A 22,490-nucleotide genomic window follows, 5' to 3' on the forward strand; every position below is an offset into this window, starting at 1 on the left:
AGGAGCCACATTTTTCTACACCCAATCATGTGTTGTAGACAATTTGTTAAGGCCACATGAGACACGCTCCAATAAGTAGTGATATATTGACAATATTTGGGTAGATCATACATGCTCCCATGTATGTTGTGCTCAAATAGAAGTAAAAACTTCAATGGGTAACATATATCACATATTTTGTAAAGCCCAATTTGGAAAAAAAATTGATCCACTTTGTAACTAGAAAATTTACCTATGTTTCCAAGCTTTCATGCTAAAGGCAGGGAAATTTATGAAGCAACAATTTTCACCACCAGTGAAGAACCAATGGAAACAATCCACATAGGAAACTAAATGTGAAGTATTTATCAAATAATCTAAGTTGTTTCTTGCATATAGATCAACAATGGAATAAAAAACATCAGATGATTAATCCTGTGACTTAAACACTTTCATTAGACAAAGGGATTGAACTCGATTTCAATCTCATAAACACATGCTACTTCTAACTACTCTTCCTGGATTCATGTTAAACTTGAATTTTATTAATCATAATGAACAATTGGAAAAAATAAGAATCCATCTGAACTCCAAATCTCTGAATCTATTAAGCACTAAGAAGGATACTAAAAAATCAGGACCAAAACCTCTCTATATGAATCTATACTAGATACACCACTAGAGAAGCAACGATAAAAAATTATATAAACCTTACCTTGCTAATTTGTCTCCCTAAGGCATGTGGAAACCATTGATGAGCATAGTTGTTGCAACACCACTTGGATAAGTTATCTTGTTGTTAATAATCAGTACTTGAAACTAGTACAGTCCGTTAAATTTAAATAATCTCACAATGTAATTCATAACCAACATTAATATGTTGTGAAAAGTGAGTTCATGGCTAGTAATCATCATCTTTCTTAGAGGTATCAAAAGTAAAATACCAACGAAAGTGACCAGGAAAAGGAGCCCAGCCATCCAGCCAATGTTGGGCTGGTTTATGGTATTGGGAGGATTCCCTTCAACATCAATTCCTGCTTGTTCATGTGTCTTCCTATTCATTTCCAACAAATAGGATCCAAATCCACTGAAATCTTCAATCAACAGAGGTTATCATGAGCCTAAAAAATGCTTTCACCATTATCTCAAATTACTTAAAAATACATGTGTTCAACAAAAATCTAATCTTAATATGAATGAGTGTGGTGAGCCCAATGGCATACCTACATAAGCACTGCTATAACAGGCCACAATGCAACTCTATATAACAGTGTTCTCCCGTCTTGTGAACAGAGCATTCAATAACCCAGTCTTGTCCAATACTTTTCTCAAAGTTCTCATGCAAACAAAACCCAACAGTCCAACAAAACCCAATAGTCCAGCAGAGATATTACAAACATTATGACTTGTAGATGGCAACCATTCATTACCTTCTTCTCAGGTCCAACATTGGCTAGTAATTTACCATCAGAAGAGAAGTGGCAACATACAACTTTACTTGTACTAGCTCAAAGGCAACCAAACTCACTAAAGGAAAACCCTATAAGTTAAAACTATGTGTTTATGTGTTGACATGATTAGTATTTATAACATTTCATTTAAGCCGAAGGATGCCAACAAATATCAGCAGGACCTCAAATAATGATATAATATTTACAAATAGTCTCTCTATTTCTTGCTTTATGCAACATTTGTAGTGTTGTAGTAATCTCCAAACTTGTACATCTCTAGCTTGGACCTTTTTCTCATACCTTTAGGGACTTCCATGCATCTCCCAGCTGGATCTCCTAGATATGTATCATCATGAAAAAATGAATCCATATTTTCATCCAATGATCCATCCTCCCCAAAGTGATAGACATCAAAATACAGTTAAAGTTCTTATCATCATACTTCCAAAATGGAGTGCTCTTGAGAGTGCATGCAACATTTTTTAGAGAACTTTGCTAGGAAAATTGTTAAAGAAGTTTCAATTTAAGCTTAGTAAAAGTATTTACATAACTGTAAATAATAGATTTTAGTATCCTTACCAATTGGTTGGATGGGGAAGAAAGTGTCCCATCTGATCCATACATAAGTAGAGGATTTTAGGAGCTAATGTTGTGCTGCAATGCACCTGCCATAGAAAACACACACCAGGCGTCTGAGTATATGGTGTTGAGGGTGTAGAGCTTGGGGAAGGGCCAACATTATGCATTGTTCCAAAGCTAATTATAGGATCAGAAGAGGAACCATACTTCTTCCTTTTTCTTGTAGTTTGACTCTTGGAGGCATCCTTTCAAGATCACAACATGGCAAAGGTGAGCCCATTAATGGAGTTGAAAGGAGTGAAAGTCGAAAGAACTACAACATGGAACATATGTTTCAATAGTAAATGAAATGGCCAAGACTCTTTATTAACCGAAGAATCAATTAAATAAATTCCAGGGGAGGGTGAACAAAAATCACATTGAAGTCTTGGCATAGCAATAGATTTATCCAATGGCCATAATATCAGTCTCCAAGAGAGATATCATAATAAACAGAATATGGCCCAAATCAATTCCAACGATTGATTAGATGTAGGAGATGGAACAAAGGGACTTAGTCGTAGAGTGGGTGTGTATTCCCATGGTTTGTTATATAGCTAAAGGGGAAAATAGTTGCAATTTTCTGAGGATAAAGTTAAGAGAAGATAAATTTTAGGAATTGGAAAGAAACATAAAGAAAAATTAGAATGGAAGAAAATTAATGCAATAGCCATAGACACAAAGGACAAAGTTGATTTGGTCTTCTTTCTATATGAGATGATAAGCTCCATATTCACTTGCCAACAATATAAGCAAACTCGCTTAAGGATGCATCAATTTACAAAACTTTACCATTTTATTACAAAACTCGTAAAGCAAAACTAATATGACTATCTGCAATGGCTAACCTAATAAATAGCTCTCCCTTCCACTACAACTACTTTATTTTGATGTAAGTGGTTCATAAACCCACTCGGCCGAATAAAAACAATATATGGGTAGGTGGATTGCCCTCATTTTTTAGCACACAAAGGTGGAGTGAGCCCCTGGCCAACACCCATGTGGGTGTGGAATGACCTCTCTTTAGAGAAAATAGAGTCAAGGACACAAGTTCCGGTACAAAATAAATCAAGAACATGTAAATTGCAAAGTAGGAAAATTCGTAAACAGTGCAAAAGTCCCAAGCCATAATTCAAAACTTGACTGCCAATTGTTAGCATCAAGTTAACCCTTTCTCTTTATAATGGATTTCCCTCGAAATTTAAAGAGGTAAGTAATTAGAAATTAAAGAACCCACAAAACTTTATTAGACAATCTTCTATTATTAATTACCATATGGTGGAAGGCATTATCTTTTTAATTGAAAAGCACCCAGTACAAATTTGCAACATATTTTCTACAGTGATTGGTCATATGAATAAAAGTTCCAACTATTTTCAGAATTACAAGCCAAAATAACCAAAGGAGGGATTAAAAAAAAAGGTGTAACCATCAATCACATATCACGGCACCTCAAAGAAGCATACAATATGATATACCCAAAGGAAATTGGCAAAGATGTTCAACTGGGGAAGCACCCACATCGAGTATCATTTTACACAATTTTATCAGTTGTTTTAAAAAATCCTAGAGAAGAGATCATCATCCAAACTCCTAATGGGGATCATCTCCCAATGATGATCCCTACTCTCATCATCATGAGCTATAAAACGGCTGATGGGGATAACTCCTTATAATGATCCCTAGTCTGGGATTTAAACAATTATATTCTCAAAAAAGCCTAATGGAATTTCCCACCAACATAATTATATTAGTATTTTATTTTGAGTGTTTTGTGGGGGCTAGAGAATGTGGAGATCATTGGCTAATTTGCACAGGGTAGCAGAATGCTAGTATTTTGTTTTCAGTGCTTTGTGGGGGTCATAGAATGTGGACAGCTCTGGCTAATTTTCACAGGGTAGCAGAATGCTAATGAAAAATATTCTAGGAACCATTTTTTATTTTCATAAGGAACTTTTTGTCCCTCCATAGTAGACTCAAAGAAATAAAGGCTATTTCAAAATTTTGCATGTTCCTTAAAATAGGAAATGGAACCAAATGTCCAGTCAAATTAGGAAATGTTTCCAAGTAAGAGATATCTAAAAATAAGAACTAGATAGAAATCAATAGCCACTAAAATGTCATGGAAATACTCAACAAAGCCACATGAGGCAACAAATCATCTTTGAACATCATCACTAAAGCGAGAGAAACACTACCACCCCAAGTAATGTGGCAATCTTCTCTATTGCCATTCCTAGATACTGCTCTTTTAAGTGCTTTGCACTGTTGAAAATCCACCATCCTCGCACCTCTTCCAAAGGGACCAATGGTGGAAATGAGACCTTTTGGTGACAAAAAAATTCAAGGCTATGGCCTCATTAAAGGAAACCACCTTAGGTGTAACAAAGTGCATGGATAAAGTAGCACTTTCAACCATCCATGAAACTCAATAGAAAGCATAAAGTTCTGAAGCTACTATCACCATCTACGGTAGATAAAATACTAGATTTTTCCATTTGAACGTTTTAAAATGAGTCCATTTTGGGAACAAAAAATAGAAAGGCTATGGCCTTATTAATGAAACACCTTTAGGTATAAAAGAGTGTATGGCTTTAGGACTTAGCCATCAGATATTCGAAAGAGAGTAAGATTTAAAAGCTCTACAATATATGAGGTATTATATATTTCATCATTCACATGTTTTCCAGATATTTCATAACACATTGGCCTAGACATGGATTTAGATTACAAATTTGAATGATCTGTTAATGAATCAAAAGAAAAATATCAACTCATAAAGAAAATCTAATATGACTATCTACAATGGCTAACCTGATAAATAGCTAGCCCTTCCACTAGAACTACTTTCTTTTGATGTAAGTGATTCATAAACCCACTTGTCCAAATGAAAATAAGATATGGGTAGGGGGCTGCCCTCAATTTTGAGCACACAAAGGTGGATTGAGCCCCTAGCCAACACCCATGTGGGTATGGAATGACCTCTCTTTAGAGAAAATAGAGTCAACGACACAAGTTCCACTATAAAATAAATCAAGAACATGTAAACTACAAAGTAGGAAAATGCATAAGAAGTGCAAACGTCCCAAGCCATAGTTCAAAACCTGACTGCCAACTGATAAGCATCAAGTTAACCCTTGCTCTTTACAATGGATTTCCCTCAAAATTTAAAGAGATAAAAAATTAGCAAGTAAAGAACCCACAAAACTTTATTAGACAATCTGCTACTATTAATTACCATATGGTGGAAGGCATTCTCTTTTTAATTGAAAAGCACCCAATACAAATTTGCAACATATTTTCTTTAGTGACTGATCTTATGAATCATTGATTGGGCTCTCACAATCCTGTCTCCTAGCTTATAAGGAATATCAGGTTTACGATTTACCTCATCACATAATAAGAGGGTTCAAGCATCCAAGCTAGAGTAGTATAATAGCCATGCTTCTTCCTTATGCCCCCACATCCTTTGCAGGGTAGCATTGATGGCAGGCATTGGATTCCACATTTTCTGTGTCATTGAATGATCCAAAAACCATGCATAGCCAATTGCAGCCATCATAGAGCTTAAAGCTGCAATGCACCCATAGAGAACTAAATAATAATGAAACAAAGAACCCAAACATATGATGAAACATTTATTAAAATATTAGAAAATGCAACTATGCATGTAACTTACATAGATCAGATCCTAAGAGAATGATCTTGACACGTGCTGAATCATCTCCTAGAAATACATTGCTAAGCTTCTTCCTTTGTCTCCTCAAAAAGTAATTGAGATAGTCGATATTTTCTGCTCCTGAATCAAACTTATTTACCACACTTTTGAAAACCAATAAGTTATAAAAAACCACGACCAATTCTAACAAAATCTTCTACCATTATCAATGGTGGCTTAGCTAGTTGGTAAAGTGGGGGTGGTGATATTCCCCCACCACAGTTAGATTCCCCCTTGGAAAAGATAGTCCCTTGTTGTCATCAAAAGAATCATATTCAAAAGAAAAGAAAAAACTCCTCCATTCAAATCCAAGTAATTTCAAGTTATGTATTCACACAATTTAGAGAATATAAAGAACACATAATCACAATAGTTTTCAATATAAATCATACCATATAGACATGACTAATGAGATGTGCATTGGCTAGGTGTTAATCTCCCGTTTCTATGGGCAATGTCACACCTTTTGACACCTTCTAAATTATCACTCCACTGACAAAGCCCTACCTATTCGTGTTTCCATGTCTCCCTCAACGCATGATACCAAAGAGAAAGAAATTACTCCATGAATCTGACAATTTCTTTTCTCTAATAACATGTCCTGCAACTGTTGATTGATTCTCTCCTTTCTTTCTATACTTTATTCCTAAATTAGATTGTCCTTGGACTTGCCAACAGGCACCCTACTAGACTCAACTTTACCATATGGAAGACGATTAGCCAATACTTTGGAGGTATTCTTAGCATGCTCCCAATTGTCATTATACAAAACTTTCCAGCATTCACTTGCATCAATTTTAATTGAAACCCTAGGTTTGTTGGGAATGTTTGAAAATTTGCCCCTAGCATTATTTAATAAGTTATTTAAATTAATTTCCTTAGAGTCAGTTACTCATGTCATCTCGCTTGGGTCAAAGAATGAAGTTAGTGATTATGAACTACCCTTTAGGTTGCTTCTTTTTGATTTACATCCATCTTATTGGATGATTCCATCCCCTCCTTTACTTCTTATAGAAACCATAGGAAAATAATCAAAATATAATGAACAATGAACTTCAAATGATGACTGATTAGAATTAGTCTTGTTGTGTAGTCATAAAGAGTTTTCCTAAATTCTTGAGGATGGCATGCCTATATAATCATTAACCAATTTCTTTCCTACTCCCCTCACCTCTGTGGTATAGATAACTTGTCCAACACCATCCTTTTGTCCCAGGGCATGCACATCATGTTGAACCTCAGCCATGATTAAGTTTCTGGCCACATCCACCATTGAGTCATTTTTCACTGGGACATTTGATGAGAAATGAACTTTAAGTTGAACCTCAAGTTTTGCATACTCTTTCTCGGTCAGATCAAGTTATAACTCAAGATTTTCCAACCTCTGTAATATATTTTCCTTCAACCTACCTAAATCATCTTCACTACCAAATTTCCCTGGAAGCACAGGTTGAGGTTGCATCTGTATAGAAGTCTCACTATTTTGGCATTTCTTTGACACAAATGAGGCATCTGAATTTTTGCAATAATCTAATCTAACAATATCAGAAGCATGCATACTTCCAACCTCTTCATTTTTCTCAATTTCGTCACCAATACCAGGGCCCACAACTCAATTCATTTGTATTGCAGAAATGTCCTTGTCCATTTCAACACATGCACCACCAGAACCTGCACATGTTTTTTGTTTTTTCAGAAAAATAGTATTATAACCATAAATTAGAAATCAATTGTGGCACTAGAAACTACTTATATACGCAATTTCAAAGAGAATGGAAATATCCTATAGGAAAACAACCCAAATAAAAATCACTTCCAACTAACAGTGAAATGGTTCCTGAAATTTAATGGAAATTGCAAATGCAAACTTGGCATATAATATTCCTAGTAAATGATGCCCCCACAACATCCTGAAGATGAACTTATGCTATTATGAAATACCATATTTTATTATAAATAATTACTAAAATATTTACTATGTAACAGGTTGTGGTCAAGACATGATTTTACATCAGTAGCCAATCCAATACAACGTAAGTCATCATTCCAACATATATATCCACAAATCACTGTAACTTTGTTATTTTTGTGAATCTAAAAAATCACAATATCTAATAATAAATGCTATATAGTTTATAGGAGTAATGTTTTTGCATAGATTGTGACAACATTCAAAACAAAAACACCATCCAATAACCCATTATCAATGACATTAAGGTCTGATCTATATAAACAAAAAACTACAAGGAAAACATAGATTATTAAAACAAGGTCCGGGATATGTGAATAAAACCACAAAAAGAAGTCCATTAATGGGTACATAATGACTTCGCCACTAGTGATGAGCCTCATCATTGAGTAATTATATGGGCCTTAATTCACCTCCTAGCTTGGTCAAACCAACTATTCTCACAACTTATTGCATACTTGTGATTATATTTTGTTTATGAGATGAGTTAGAGTTGGATATTTTTCTCTGTGGTCTAATATGGATGTAATGCAGGATTAAAGGATAAAAGCAAGGAATTTTAGCAAAGACCTTGGTCAAAAATCAAATGGGACAAGGGAGAGGAATTATAGGAGGTAAATCCTCCTCATTTACTACCCCTCCATTCGAATATTCCTCCATCAGCTCAGAGTGCAACTAGCCAAATCATGAGGACTAGAACACAACCGAGTGAGTGGAAGTCAAAGCACCAGTTTATCTCTATTTTAGGAGCCGAGCCTCCCTAATTTTAAGGAAGTCGTTGGAGACTTCAGTAGTATAAGTAGAGAGGCCTAGGACCTTAGTAGGACTTGGACTATTAATTGTAAAACTTTACTTTATTTTCGAGCTGCAAGACTTGTGATAGTTTTTTGATGTAATCCATTGTTTTGATAAAAAGAATTAGTTTTGTTTCAAGTCAACACTGATTTAACTCAAAGGGATGAAGCTCTTCGGTTGGGGGCAAACCCTAACATCTAAGGCTCCTATTTACTCTAGATGTATGCTAGCTTAGATCCCTGGTTTACCTCTTCATTTGCATAAATAGATGCATTTCCATTACAACAATATAGCGCATAGGTTCATGGTTTAATTTTTCATTTGCATAAGTAGCTGCATTTTCATTACAGCAGTGTAGAGTAGATTGGTTGTGTTTCAAATTTCTAGTTATCACATGAGCTTTGGAGTTTGTTGTCTTGATTTAGTACTTGTTTCATTTCATCATTATCGTCTTCAATCACTCTCTTTCTATAATAGATCTCACTCATATTCTCATTTCTTCAGCATGAAATACTTAAGTGCGAGCCAATAAATCATGTCTTAAGTAGATTATACCCATAGATCTCCTTACCGTCCGATCCATAGAAAACCTGACAAATCACCATCCGATTCATTTCAACACTTGACTTTATGCACTCCAGATCTCCATCGTTGATCTGTCTAGCTTGATCCAATGACTATCGTGAATTCTTCCACCTACTTTATGTGCTCCAAATATCCACCGTTGATCTGTCACACCCTCGATCCAATGACTATCGCTTCACCTGATCGCCAACTAGCTTGGATAATCTCCACCATTGATAAACCCCGCTCGATCCAACGACTATCATGCAATCTCATGTGGATTCTTGCACTGCCAATATCCGCCGGAGAGCATGTGATAAAAGTGGTTTTCTCGTGCTACATGTCACCCAGTTAGGCTAATCTCGCAAAATTTTGGAATTCTGCTTACAGCCTTGAGGGTGCACGAGAAAATGCTTACCGCTTACGGAAACCCACTCCATCATTCCACACGTTTTCTTTCCCTCTATCACCATGTGACTTAATCTTGTTTGCTAATCGATTCACTTAAACCCCGTGATAAGATATCCACCACTCAATCTCCCATTTAACCTTGTTCGTTCATCTATTCACTTAAACCTCGCGATAAGATATCCGCCACTTAATCTCCCATTTAACCCTATTCATCCATCTATTCACTTAATCTACGTGATAAGATATCTGCCTCTCATCTTTTGTTAGTCCTACTCATTCATCTATTAACTAAATCACCCATGATAAGATCTCCATCGCTCATCTTTTGTTAACCCTGTTCGTTCATCTATTCACTAAATCGCCCGCAATAAGATCTCTGCCATTCATCTTCCATCAGTCTTACTTGTCCATATATTCACGTAATCTTCTGCAATAATATCTCTGCTGCTCATCTCCCATTAATATTGTTCTCGATCAGTCCAATGGTTCTTATGCACCTCTGCTACGTTACGTCCTCCTTTCACTGATTTTGATCTTTGCTTGCTCTTCTGCTTGACTCCTTGCATGCTTGATTTTACCAAAAAAACCAAAAACTTGAAAACAGCCTTAGTTTAGTTTCTTTGCTTATTCATTAGTTTAGTTTGATGCTCTTTACTTCTGTAACTTAGATAGCAGCATTAGGTTAGTGTTGATTTAGCAATTCTGCTTAGCATAGCTTTTTAAGTGGTTAATTAGGATATGGTGTGATATTAGCATTACATGTTGTTTTTTCATTACTGCAGTAGAGTAGCTATCTTTGAATAGATTTTCTCTTCTTCCATAAAAGAATCAAGCTTCTTTTGACTCTATAGAAGTCTGGCTTGGAACCCCTGGGGTCTCTTGCCAGATGAACAAGTGACAACAGGCAGGACCTTCACTTCTACTTGTGCATATAGCACTGTCACCTCCAAGTTTGTATCAAACCCCGGGTTGATAAGTAAAATTGGTAGCCTAAGAGTTGCAGCATCCTTGCTGCAATACAAGCACTCATCACTTTTTGGCGCCGTTGTCAGGGAGGTGTCAGAGTATAACGTGATTATTGCTTTCTTTTCTTCTATTTCTAGTTTGCTTTCTTTTCTTCTATTTCTAGTCTTCAACTTTCTTCCATTAGTTTGTTTCTGCAAAAGTAATCTAGTAGCTTCCTTTCTTTCATTTATCATTATCTGCTTTCCTTTCCATTTTGCAAGTAGAGTTTCAATTCAGCAAGTAACTTTTCTTTCTATCAGTAGTTTTCATTTAATCAACAATTCATTCTACTTTCTTTTCCATTCTGCAAGTAGAATTTCAATTCAACAAGTAACTTTTCGTTCTGTCAGTAGTTTTCATTCAATCAACAATTTCATTTCTGCAAATTACTTTCTTGCTAAAAAAAAAATATTCCAAAAGCCAACTCAAAAACATTTTTTTTCATGCCTCGTAGGAGTAGGGACAATTTAGGAAAATTATTGCCAAACACCCCCACTGCATCCAACAGCCAACCGTCTCTCTTCTTTGGTGGCTGTGAACTGGAGGAACCCTTAGGTGAGAAACCTGACATATTTGAAGAACCTATTGGGGAAGAAGAAGAAGAAGAACCCATTCCTACTAAACCAATGGCTGAAAATCAAAATGACAGAGGGAATAGAGAGAGAGTTGAGGGTGCCTTCCCCATCAGGGAAAGAAATGGGGACACTAAGATGAATAATATAAGCCCCTCTGCCCTACCTCATTTCCATGGCCTAACCACAGACGACCCTGACACTTTTCTATTTGAGTTTGTTGTTATATGCCGAACCTATGACTATACAGATGATGAGAAAAAGTTAAAATTGTTTCCATCTACCCTCAAGGATGTAGCATTGCGCTGGTTCATGGGTTTACCTGGAGATAGCATCACAACTTGGGCTCAGATGCAACAAGCTTTTAACAACAAATATAGGGACTACTGTAGGTCAAAGGATACTAAAGAATATATTTTCAGGATGACCATGGGCCAGGATGAATCCTTAGAAGACTATGAAGAAAGATTCCAACTCAGTTACAAAAGGGTCGGGTGCACACTTGACCCTGAGTCACTAAAGTTGGTCTTGCTTAGAGGAGTAAAGGAAGATCTTTTGGATACCTTACATCTGTTAGCAGGAGGGGATATCTACCAATTGCCTTATGAGGATATCAAGACTATATTTAGAAACCATTCTAGGGAAGCCAAGAAAAAGGGTAGGCATAGTCAACCTGTGGCCAATACATCATCTTCCAACCCATCCATTAAGGGTGAAATTGGAAATATGCTAGAATATTTCAAAAGTGAGATGCTGCAAACCCTTGCCTTGCAATTGGATACCATGAACATAAAAAAGAAGCAAGAGGAAGCAGAGAGAGCCTTGGCCATATTTTTTCCTAGATGCACCGGGAGGCATCCTAGGACCGAATGTCCATTGAATTGCATTGACATTTGCTCTGTCTGTGAAGAAAACCACTCCACAAACAAGTTCCCTTCTTTACTTGGACTCAAATCTATATATCAAGGAGCTAAAGGTGTCACTGAGCATCTTTGCTACAATAACCAAAGGAGACCTCCTGGGCCTAGGCCATACCAACAGCGGATGCAAGGGTCATCCCATGCATATTACAACCCCAACCAAACCATAGGTATACCTTCTTGGGGACTTCCTAATCATCCTTCCTGGTCTACACCCCCTCCTTGGTCCTATGCATCTTAGTATCATTCCTAGCCAGCCAACCAATCATTTCAACCTTATGTTTTGCCACAATCTCAGTGGAATACGCCACACCAGGGGTGGAGGCCCCAATACAACAATTCTCTAGCTCTATTACCTCCACCACCTACCCAACCACCACTCCTACACTCTGCTCCACCCAAGCAACACCAGATGCTTGCCCAGCCAAATTCGAACCCAAACAATAGGCAGGCTCAACAAGTATAGAGTGGAGAGACATCATACCTAGCTTATGTTATAGAAATCCAGGAGATCAACCTAAGATTTGGGAGAATTCTCCCATGTAACCAACCTCCCTCTCCACATAGGGAGGTTGAAGAAGAAAGAGAGGGAAGCAACCTTAAAGTAAATCCACCCTTCCCTGAGAGGTTAGCCCAACCACTCCAGCCTACCCTAGAAGAACTTGAACTTCTGGGAGAATTGAAAAATCTATGTGTAAAGATCCCTCTTCTCTAAGCAATAAAAGATGTTCCCATTTACAATAAGTTGATTAGGGAGAAGTGATTCAAGCATCCATGAAGAAGAAAAGGGGATGCCCTTACCAATAATGTCATTGGGCAGCTATCTGACTTAATGCTGGGGTAGGTAATATGTCCAAAATATTTGGACCTTGGAAGCCCTGTAGTAGATGTGCACATCAATGGCACCATTGTCCCACACACTCTGATCGACCTTAGGGCTGCCATTAATGTGATGACAAAGGACACCACACTGAAACTCAACCTCCAAGTGTCATTGAGGAAGACCACAAAAGTTCTGCAACTTGTAGACCATTCTACAGTCACCCCTAAGGGAATTGTTGAGGATGTGATGGTCTCCATTGACTCCTGGGAATACCCTATAGATTTCCTAGTTCTCCAGCCCAAGGCTAAGCTCATTGTTACCCTCTCATCCTTGGGAGGCCATGGTTGGCCACAACTGATGCTTACATTAGCTGCAGAGCTGGGAATATGACCATGAAGAATGGGCATATGTCGTAGTAGTTAGTCATATACCCTCCTTCTCAACCTTCTCTAGAGCATTATTTACCTTTATGGTTGGAGGAGGAGGAAGAAGATGAGGCTTATTCAGCCCAACTTTATGCTTTGGAAGCAACCATAGGAGGAGGAAAACAAGATTAGGATGACTTAATTGAACACCTGCTCCAAAGTCCAACTCCTAGTTCATTACCATTAGAAGAAGAAGTAACGGAAACCCAGAAGAATCATCCAATTGACTTATGCTTGGCCAATTCCATCCCACTCTGTGTCAAAACCATATAATTTGGCCCAGAGAAAACTTTGAAAATTAATCCATCTATTTCTGCTCTTGAAGAGGAAAATCTATGAAACATGTTCAGAAAGAATCTAGAAGCCTTTGCTTGGAATTACAAGGAAATGAAGGGAGTACACCCCTAAGTGTGTACTCACCACATATACATCAGATAAGGTTGCAAGCCAGTCAGGAAACCACAAAGGAGGATGAATCTAGCTCTTAAAGATATAGTCAAAGAGGAACTGCAAAAACTGCTAGATGCAGGATTCATTTACCCTATTTGTCACAGTGAGTGGGTCTCTCCTTTAGTGTTAGTTCCTAAGAAAAATGATAATTGGAGGATTTGTGTAGATTACAGGGAGTTGAACAAAGCCACAAAGAAGGATCATTTTCCCCTACCCTTCATTGACCAAGTGCTAGATGGCCTAGCAGGGCAGCAGTTTTTCTCTTTCCTAGATGGATTCAGTGGGTACAACCAAATCCAAATCTTCCCAGAAGACCAGGATAAGACCACATTCCCCTGTCCTTGGGGTACTTTTTCCTATAGGGTCCTTCCTTTTGGCCTATGCAATGCTCCTGCCACTTTCTAGAGAGCAGTCTTGAGTATTTTTTCCGAATTAGTACATGATGCAGTGGAAATCTATATGGATGATTTTACACCTTATGGATGTGATTTTCAAGAAGCCCTGACTAACCTACACAAAGTATTGCACAAATGGATTGTAATGAACATGTCTCTTAGTTTAGAAAAATATGAATTCTTAATGATTGAAGGGACCGTGCTAGGTCATTCAATACCTTAGCAAGGACTGTAGGTGGACCCAAGCAAAATAGAAATCATCCAAAGGTTCCCACCTCCTTAAAAGTAGAGGGATTTCAGGAGTTTCTTGGGGTTAGCTAGATACTACCGAAGGTTCATAAAGGACTTTAGCAAGTTGGCCTCTCCTTTATTTGGGTTGTTGGCCAAAGATTCTGAGTTTATATGGTCAAAGAGATGTCAAGAGGCCTTAGACATTTTAAAAGGTAAGTTAACCACTGCACCAATTCTTCAAGGCCCAAATTGGGCCCTCCCTTTTCATATTCATGTTGATGCCTCACAGAAAGACATAGGAGCAGCCTTAGGTTAGGTAGAGGAGAAATTGACCAATGCTATCTATTTTATCAGTAAGAACCTATCAAAGGCTGAGCTAAATTATATTATGACCAAAAAGGAACTGTTGGCTATTGTGCATTCATTAAAAAAATTTAGGCATTACATTACAGGCTAACAAACATTTGTGCATACTGACCATGCTGCAATCAAATATTTAATGAAGAAACTAGATGTGAATGTTGGAATTATAAGATGGTTGCTTTTATTATATCAGTTTGATCTAACTATTGTTGATAAGCTTGGTAAGGAAAATGTTGTTGCAGACTTTCTATTTAGCGTGAATCTACCTGCAAGTGAAGGAGGAACGGTGGATGACTAGTTACCAGATGATCATTTATTTGCTATTTCAGTTCTCTCCCCATGGTTTTCTGATATAACAAACTATTTGGTATCAGCACAGTTCCCACCAAACTTTCCCTCCAGAGAAAGGAGCAAGATAGTCAGGAAAAGCACCCCCTTCACCTGGATTGGGGGAAATCTCTTCAAATTTGGCCTAGATCAAATATTGAGAAGGTGTGTAAGAGAAGAGGAAGTCTTTGACGTCCTTCTGACCTCTCATGATGGCCTTGTGGAGTTCACTTTGCAGGAAAGAGGACAACATTCAAAGTGTTACAAGCAAGCTATTATTCGCCCACTCTTCATTAGGATGTGAATAAGTACATTAGTCAATGTGATCGGTGCCATAGGATGGGAAAGCCTACTCCAAGAGATGAAATGCCCCTACAACCTCAAGTGACTTTCGAGCCATTTGACAAGTGGGGCATGGACTTCATTGGGCCTATCAACCCTCCTTCAAAGAAAAATCAATAAATTATTGTGTGCACTGATTATTTGAATAAGTGAGTTGAAACCAAGGCAATTAAGGCAGCAACAGAAGAGAAGGTGGCTGAGTTCTTGAGGGAAAATGTATTCTACAAATTTGGGTACCCTAGAGAGCTAGTCACAGACCAAGGTAGCCAGTTTACCTCCAACATGATTGAAGAACTGCTCAACCATCAAAAAATCAAGCATAGGACCTCCACTCCTTATCGTCCACAACCTAATGGGCAAGTGGAGGTGACCAATAGGTCACTGGAGAGCATCTTATCCAAGGTAGTAAGCAACAATAGGAAGGATTGGGCAGAGAGACTAGTTGAGGCCACCTGGGACTATAATACAACATTGAAGACCACCATTGGATTTACATCCTATGAGTTGGTCTATGGGAAAAAGGCTTTGTTGTCCATTGATTTTGAATATAACACATTGAGGATGGCAGCACAACTAGATTTGGATCTCAGTCATGCACAGAAAGAAATATTGTTCCAATTGAATGGCTTGGATGAATTCAGAATGCAGGGCCTCCTACATACATAGATAGTTCAACTTTAGAGGAAGATATGGCATGAGAAACACATTAAGGAGAAGAAATTTCAAGAGGGTGATTGGGAATTGTTATATGATTCTAGGTATAAATACTTCAAGGGTAAGCTAAGGACAAGATGGCTCAGACCTTATGTGGTGGAAAGATGCCATGATAATGGTTCAGTGCAAATAAGAACTATAAATGAAGAAGCCATTCCATTGCTTGTTAATGGCCACCGATTGAAAATGTACAAGAGGCCTTTATCAAAGCAAGAGTTCATTGACAATATATATAAAACAGTGATGATGGTGGAGCAAGTTCCAACTCCTCCCTCATCAGGTCACTGAAAAAAAAGAAAAAGAAAAAAGAAAAAAGAATAAGGATTCAGGTGAAAACCTCCATGAGGCACCTGAGTCCCATCTTTGGGTTGAAAACCATGTGAGGCGGCCCAATAATGAGAAAAAATGAAAAAAAAGAATAAGAAGATCCTTGGGTGAAAACCTTGCTTGAGGCACACAGGGCAAACATCTAGGGTGAAAACCTCTCTGAGGCAACCTAGGTGTTTTTGAAAAAAAGGGAAAAAAAGAAAAAAGAGATAAAAAGATGTAATTGTTATTTGCAGGTGGACAAGAAAGACAGTCAAGGAGAAAAAAGAGGATCTAAAGGGCACCCTACCTCACACATATCCATCTCCTCCACTCCTTACCATGCATCACTCCATCATTTCTATCATTTTCCACTCCATTTCTTCTATTTAGGTGAAGACTATGTTTTCTACAGGATCCCCTGTATTATTGTAGCAGCCTATCCCACAACATATCAATCATCAGCTACAAGTCTTCACTAGGATGATCCAGGAGCTCCAGACAAGCAGACAACAGAGGAGGAAGAAGAATGACCATGCAACAAATAAACAATGCAGCACCTCTGATCCTCGACAACTACAACATGGCATCGAGACCACATGTAAGTATCCCACCCACTCACTCATATGCATCATTTGATCAAAAGTTGTAAGAGTCGCAAGGTATTTGGTTTATAAGTGAAAGGGTGGCCAGTTAACTTGGCCACCTTTGTTCAGTCATCACATACAAAAAATCGGGTGTCCTCTCACACGTGGCCACAGTAGGACAAGAAGTGGTTAACTACGGATCTGCGAGGTGGGAGCTGATTATGAGGAGTGGTAAACAAAACATTATTTGCATGCATGCATGCATTCTACCTCCTCGAAACTCCCTCACTCACGTCACGCTTATAACTCTGGCCACCCACCGAAAGCAAGGATCCATCGTTCTGCGAGAGAATTTCTACAGGAGCATGCACAGGAATTCCTACAGGCACAGTCTACAGGAACAGTCTACCAGATACACAGAGGTAGTCTACAAGATAGGTAGAGAGGGGCTCAAGAGGGAATATCACAAGAATTATCCACTGCCACCATTCTAAAAGACGTAGGATCTAAAAATTCATCCCCATTTACAGCAAATGAACTAGAAATGCTCTAAAAGCTAGTGGATATAACAACTGTGGAAGGTGAATTACATACACAGGAAACTCTGTTTCCTCTTGAATATAAAATTCTTGTGTCAAACATCTCATTTCCTCCTCAAGCCTCACAAGCAAGATAACAGGAGGGTTTAATAATAGAGAACCCACAAACACTGCAAGGATACAACAACACCCCCAAGTGCTTGAAATCTTTATAAGACACCAATGCATGGGGTTTTTCAAAAAATTCACAGGGTATGATGATGAGGTGGCTCAAGAATTTTCTCATTCCATCACTCCACACAGTAGAATCCATGCCACTGTTATAGTTAGAGGGCTCACTGTAGGTCTCAACCCAGAGCTCATCAGTAGGGTCACCACACTTCCCCTAGGAATTCCATGGAGAGAATAAGACAAAGCATATACTTAGGTGGCAAAAAGGAAATTCTTTTTAGAAGGTGAAGAAACCACAGAGGATAAAAATGGAGTAAGGAGGGACAATCTGCCATACCCATGGAGTGACATAGATTACCAACTCCTCAAATATATCTCATGTGAGGGTAGATACAATGTTGTTTATGGCTACCATTTTAGAATGCTTGAAGAATTAAGATTTGGGGTAGAAGCACCAGTTCACCAAAGACACAACATACCCTATTTCTTGATGCAATCACTCATAGACTCCAACAACAAAGTCAAGGAAGGGAATTCCCAACAATTGGCTCACCATTGGTTGATTAGGATCCTCATTGAGGATTCCCTCCAAAACCTCAGGATCACTATAAAATGGTCATTCTTTAGAGACTTACCAGCAGAGGATGACATCAAAACCCTCACCTATGATGTTAGTCCTTCTGTCAGTGAGGAGGAGGCAAAACAAGAAGAAGAAGATGCAGAGCTAGATGGGGATGCGATGAATGAAGAAGAAACTAATACAGAGGAACATGATGAAGCAAAAGAAGAAGGAGGAGAAGAGAAGAAGGATGATGTAACATGTTGAAACAAAGGAAGAAACAAAGGAAGAAACTGATGGTGATGAGAAAGAAGAGCAAGAGGAAGAAAATAAGAAAAACAAAGAGGAAGAAGGCATTGAAACAAAAGGGGAAGAACACAAGGAAGAGTCACGTAGGGTGTCTCCAGACACCCCTACGAGGGAGGCAATAGCAACCCTCACTACTCTCAGCACCCCAATCAAGAAAAAATGGAAAAGAAGGAGGCAAACCTCTCTATATTTTAGAACAAGAAAGAGCAAAAGAATCAAACAAGAGAAGCTCAAAGAAATGGGAAAAGAGCTAAGTGGCCTAAGAGACAGAGAAGAAATAATGAGAGATCAACTCGAGAGGGGAAACGCATGGTTGAGAGGACAACTTCAGAAAAGGGAAAACCAACTAGCATGTATAGACAGCCTCTCCTTGGAGGCCATCCAGTGTAGGATGCCAACTAAATCCTATGCTATTTACCTCAAAGAACAATGGCTGCAATTTCAGATTAAAACACTAGCACAAAGGGGCACCATGCCATTTCAGGACTACAGGCAGTTTATTGATCTTTGTAATCAAAGTACATTAAAGGATAGGGCCAAAATGGCTGAGTTTTACTTGCACAACATGGTCCTCACATACATGCATGTTTGGGATCCTAATGTCGAGATAGGAGATCTACAATTAATGGCTTTGGCATCATGGATGAACCATGAAGAGTCAAGGGTTGCAGAGATGAAAAGAATATTGGCCAGAGAGAAAAATGAACCTCTTCTAAAGCTGAACAATCAAATACCATGGACCTAATTAGCACCCATAATCTAATTCCAAATGATCCTCAACTGGGACCTAGATATCTTGTTGCCCAAGAGAAAGTAATTTCACATTTTGAGGATATGTTTAGGCTGCTAGGAGATGATAGTATATAAGCCTGCTCAAGGAGATGGAACACACTGCCACACAACTTGAAGATCAGAGAATCTCACTCCCCTCAAAGGTTGAGAGAGGCACTCAACAAGACACCTATGTATAAGCAATCAATGCAAAGGTTGAAGTTCAATTGGATAGGCCTAAAACTCAATCCACTACTACTACTAGGAATGCTAGAAGGGAGAAAAGAGGAAGAGGAAAAGAGGCAGTGGGACGAAGTAGAAAGGAAAGAAGGCTTCTATGCACAAAAAGAAGAGACCACAACAGAGGCATGGGATGTTAAAGAGGCTACCAGAGCCATGAAGGACATGGACATTGACTAAATTTCTTAGATGATTATCAACACCTTTAGTAGGGGGTGATGATGAGCCTCATCATTGGGTAATTATATGAGCCTTAATTCACTTCCTAGCTTAGTCAAACCAACTATTCTCACAACTTATTGCATACTTTTGATTATATTTTGTTTATGAGATGAGTTAGAGTTGGATATTTTGATTTGTGGTCTAATGTGCATGTAATGTAGGATTAAAGGATAAAAGAAAGGAATTTTAGCAAAGACCTTGGTCAAAAATCGAATGGGACAAGGGAGAGGAATTATAGGAGGTAAATCCTCCTCATTTACTACCCCTCCATTCGAATATTCCTCCATCAGCTTGGAGTGCAACTAGCCAAATCATGAGGACTAGAAGGCAGCCAAGCAAGTGGAATTCAAAGCACCAGTTTATCTCCATTTTGGCAGCCGAGCCTCCCTAATTTTAAGGAAATCGTTGGAGAATTCAGTAGTATAAGTAGAGAGGCCTAGGACCTCAGTAGGATTTGGACTTTTGATTATAAAACTTTACTTTATTTTCGAGCTGCAAGACTTGTGACAGTTTTTTGATGTAATCCATTGTTTTGATAATAAGAATGAGTTTCTTTTCGAGCCAGCATTGAGTTAACTCAGAGGGCTAAAGCTCTTGGGTTAGGTCCCAACCCTAGCAGTTAAGGCTTCTCTTTACTATACATGTATGCTAGCTTAGATCCCTGGTTTAACCGTTCATTTGCATAAATAGCTGCATTTCCATTACAATAGTATAGCGCATAGATTCGTGGTTTAATTGTTCATTGCTTAAGTAGCTACATTTTCATTACAGCAGTGTAGAGTAGAGTGGTTGTGTTTCAGATTTCTAGTTATCGCATGAGCTTTGGAGTTTGTTGTCTTGATCAGTACTTGGTTCATTTCATTGTTATCATCTTCAATCACTCTCTTTCTGTAATAGATCTCACTCATATTCTCATTTCCTTCAGCACAAAATACTTAAGTGCGAGCCAATAAATCATGTCTTAAGCGGATATACCCATAGATCTCCTTACCATTTGATCCATAGCAAACCTGACAAATCATTGTCCGATTCATTTCAACGCTTGAATTTATGCACTCCAGATCTCCACTGTTGATTTGTCTAGATTGATGCAACGATTATCGTGAATTCTTCCACCTACTTTATGCACTCCAAATATTGACCGTTGATCTGTCACGCCCTTGATCCAATAGCTATCGGGTCACCTAATCACCAACTAGCATGGCTGGTCTCTAGCATTGATAAACCCCACCTGATCCAATGACTATTGTGCAATCTCACGTGGATTCTTGCACGACCGATATCCGCCTGAGAGCACGTGAGAAAAGTGGTTTTCTCATGCTATGTGTTAGCTAGTTAGGCTAATCGTGCAAAATTTTGGAATTCCACTTACAGCCTCGAGGGTGCGCGAGAAATAGCTTACCACCTACGGAAACCCGATCCATCATTCCGCATGTTTTCTTTCCTTCTGTCGCCATGTGACTTAATCTTGTTTTCCTAATGATTCACTTAAACCCCGCGATAAGATCTTCGCCACTCAATCTCTCATTTAACCCTGTTTGTCCATCTATTCACTTAAACCCCACGATAAGATCTTTGCCACTTAATCTCCCATTCAACCCTGTTTGTCCATATATTCACTTAACCGATGCGATAAGATCTCCATCGCTCATCTTCTATTAGTCTTATTCATTCATGTATTCACTGAATCGCTCATGATAAGATCTCCACTACTCATCTTTCGTTAACCCTATTCGTTCATCTATTCACTAAATTGCCCACGATAAGATCTCCGCCATTCATCTTTTGTCAGTCTTATTCATCCATCTATTCACGTAATATTTTGTGATAAGATCTCTGCCACTCATCTCCCATTAATACTATTCCTGATCGATCCAATGATTCCTATGCACCTCTACTTCGTTACGTCCTCCTTTCACTGATTTTGATCTTCACTTGCTCTTCCGCCTAATTCCTTCCATGCTTCATTTTTCCTAAAAAACCAAAAATGCGAAAACAACCTTAGTTTAGTTTCTTTGTTGATTCAATCGTCTAGTTTGATGCTCTTTACTTCTGTAACTTAGATAGCAACATTAGGTTAGTGTTGATTTAGCAATTCTGCTTAGCATAGTTGTTTAAGTGGTTAATTAGGATATGGTGTGATATTAGCATTACATGTTGTTTTCTTCATTACTACAGTAGAGTAGCTCCCTTCGAATATATTTTCTCTTCTTCCATCAAAGAATCAAGCTTCTTCTAACTCGATAGAAGTCTAGCTTGGAACCCCTAGGGTCTCTTTCCAGATGAACAAGTGACAACAGGCAGGACCTTTACTTCTACTTGTGCATATACCGCTGCCACCTCCAAGTTTGTACAAACCCCAGGTTGATAAGTAAAGTTGGTAGCCTAGGAATTGCAGCATCCTTGTTGCAATACTAGTGCTCATCAACTAGAAATAATCCCAATTACAAAAGCATTTATATGTGTAATGCGTACAAAGTAAATGGTTGAAAAAAACAGTTTGTGGCCTAGGTTCTAGGAACAATTAACCGAAATTATAAATAACAGTTATATCACTTACCATCAACAACCACCTCTGTCGAAAGTTCTTCTTGACCATGTCCTATACCTTGATGAGGATTTTCAGCATGACTTAATAATTTTTCCTCTTAACAACTACTTGCCCTACCCAAGGAAATCTTCAGCTCCTCTAGTCATCTTTTTCTCACAACATT

This window comes from Pinus tabuliformis, chromosome 8 (genome assembly GCF_031772625.1).
Source record: "Pinus tabuliformis cultivar Carrire ecotype Pingquan chromosome 8, CPIR1, whole genome shotgun sequence".
In the NCBI taxonomy this organism is placed as follows: domain Eukaryota; kingdom Viridiplantae; phylum Streptophyta; class Pinopsida; order Pinales; family Pinaceae; genus Pinus; species Pinus tabuliformis.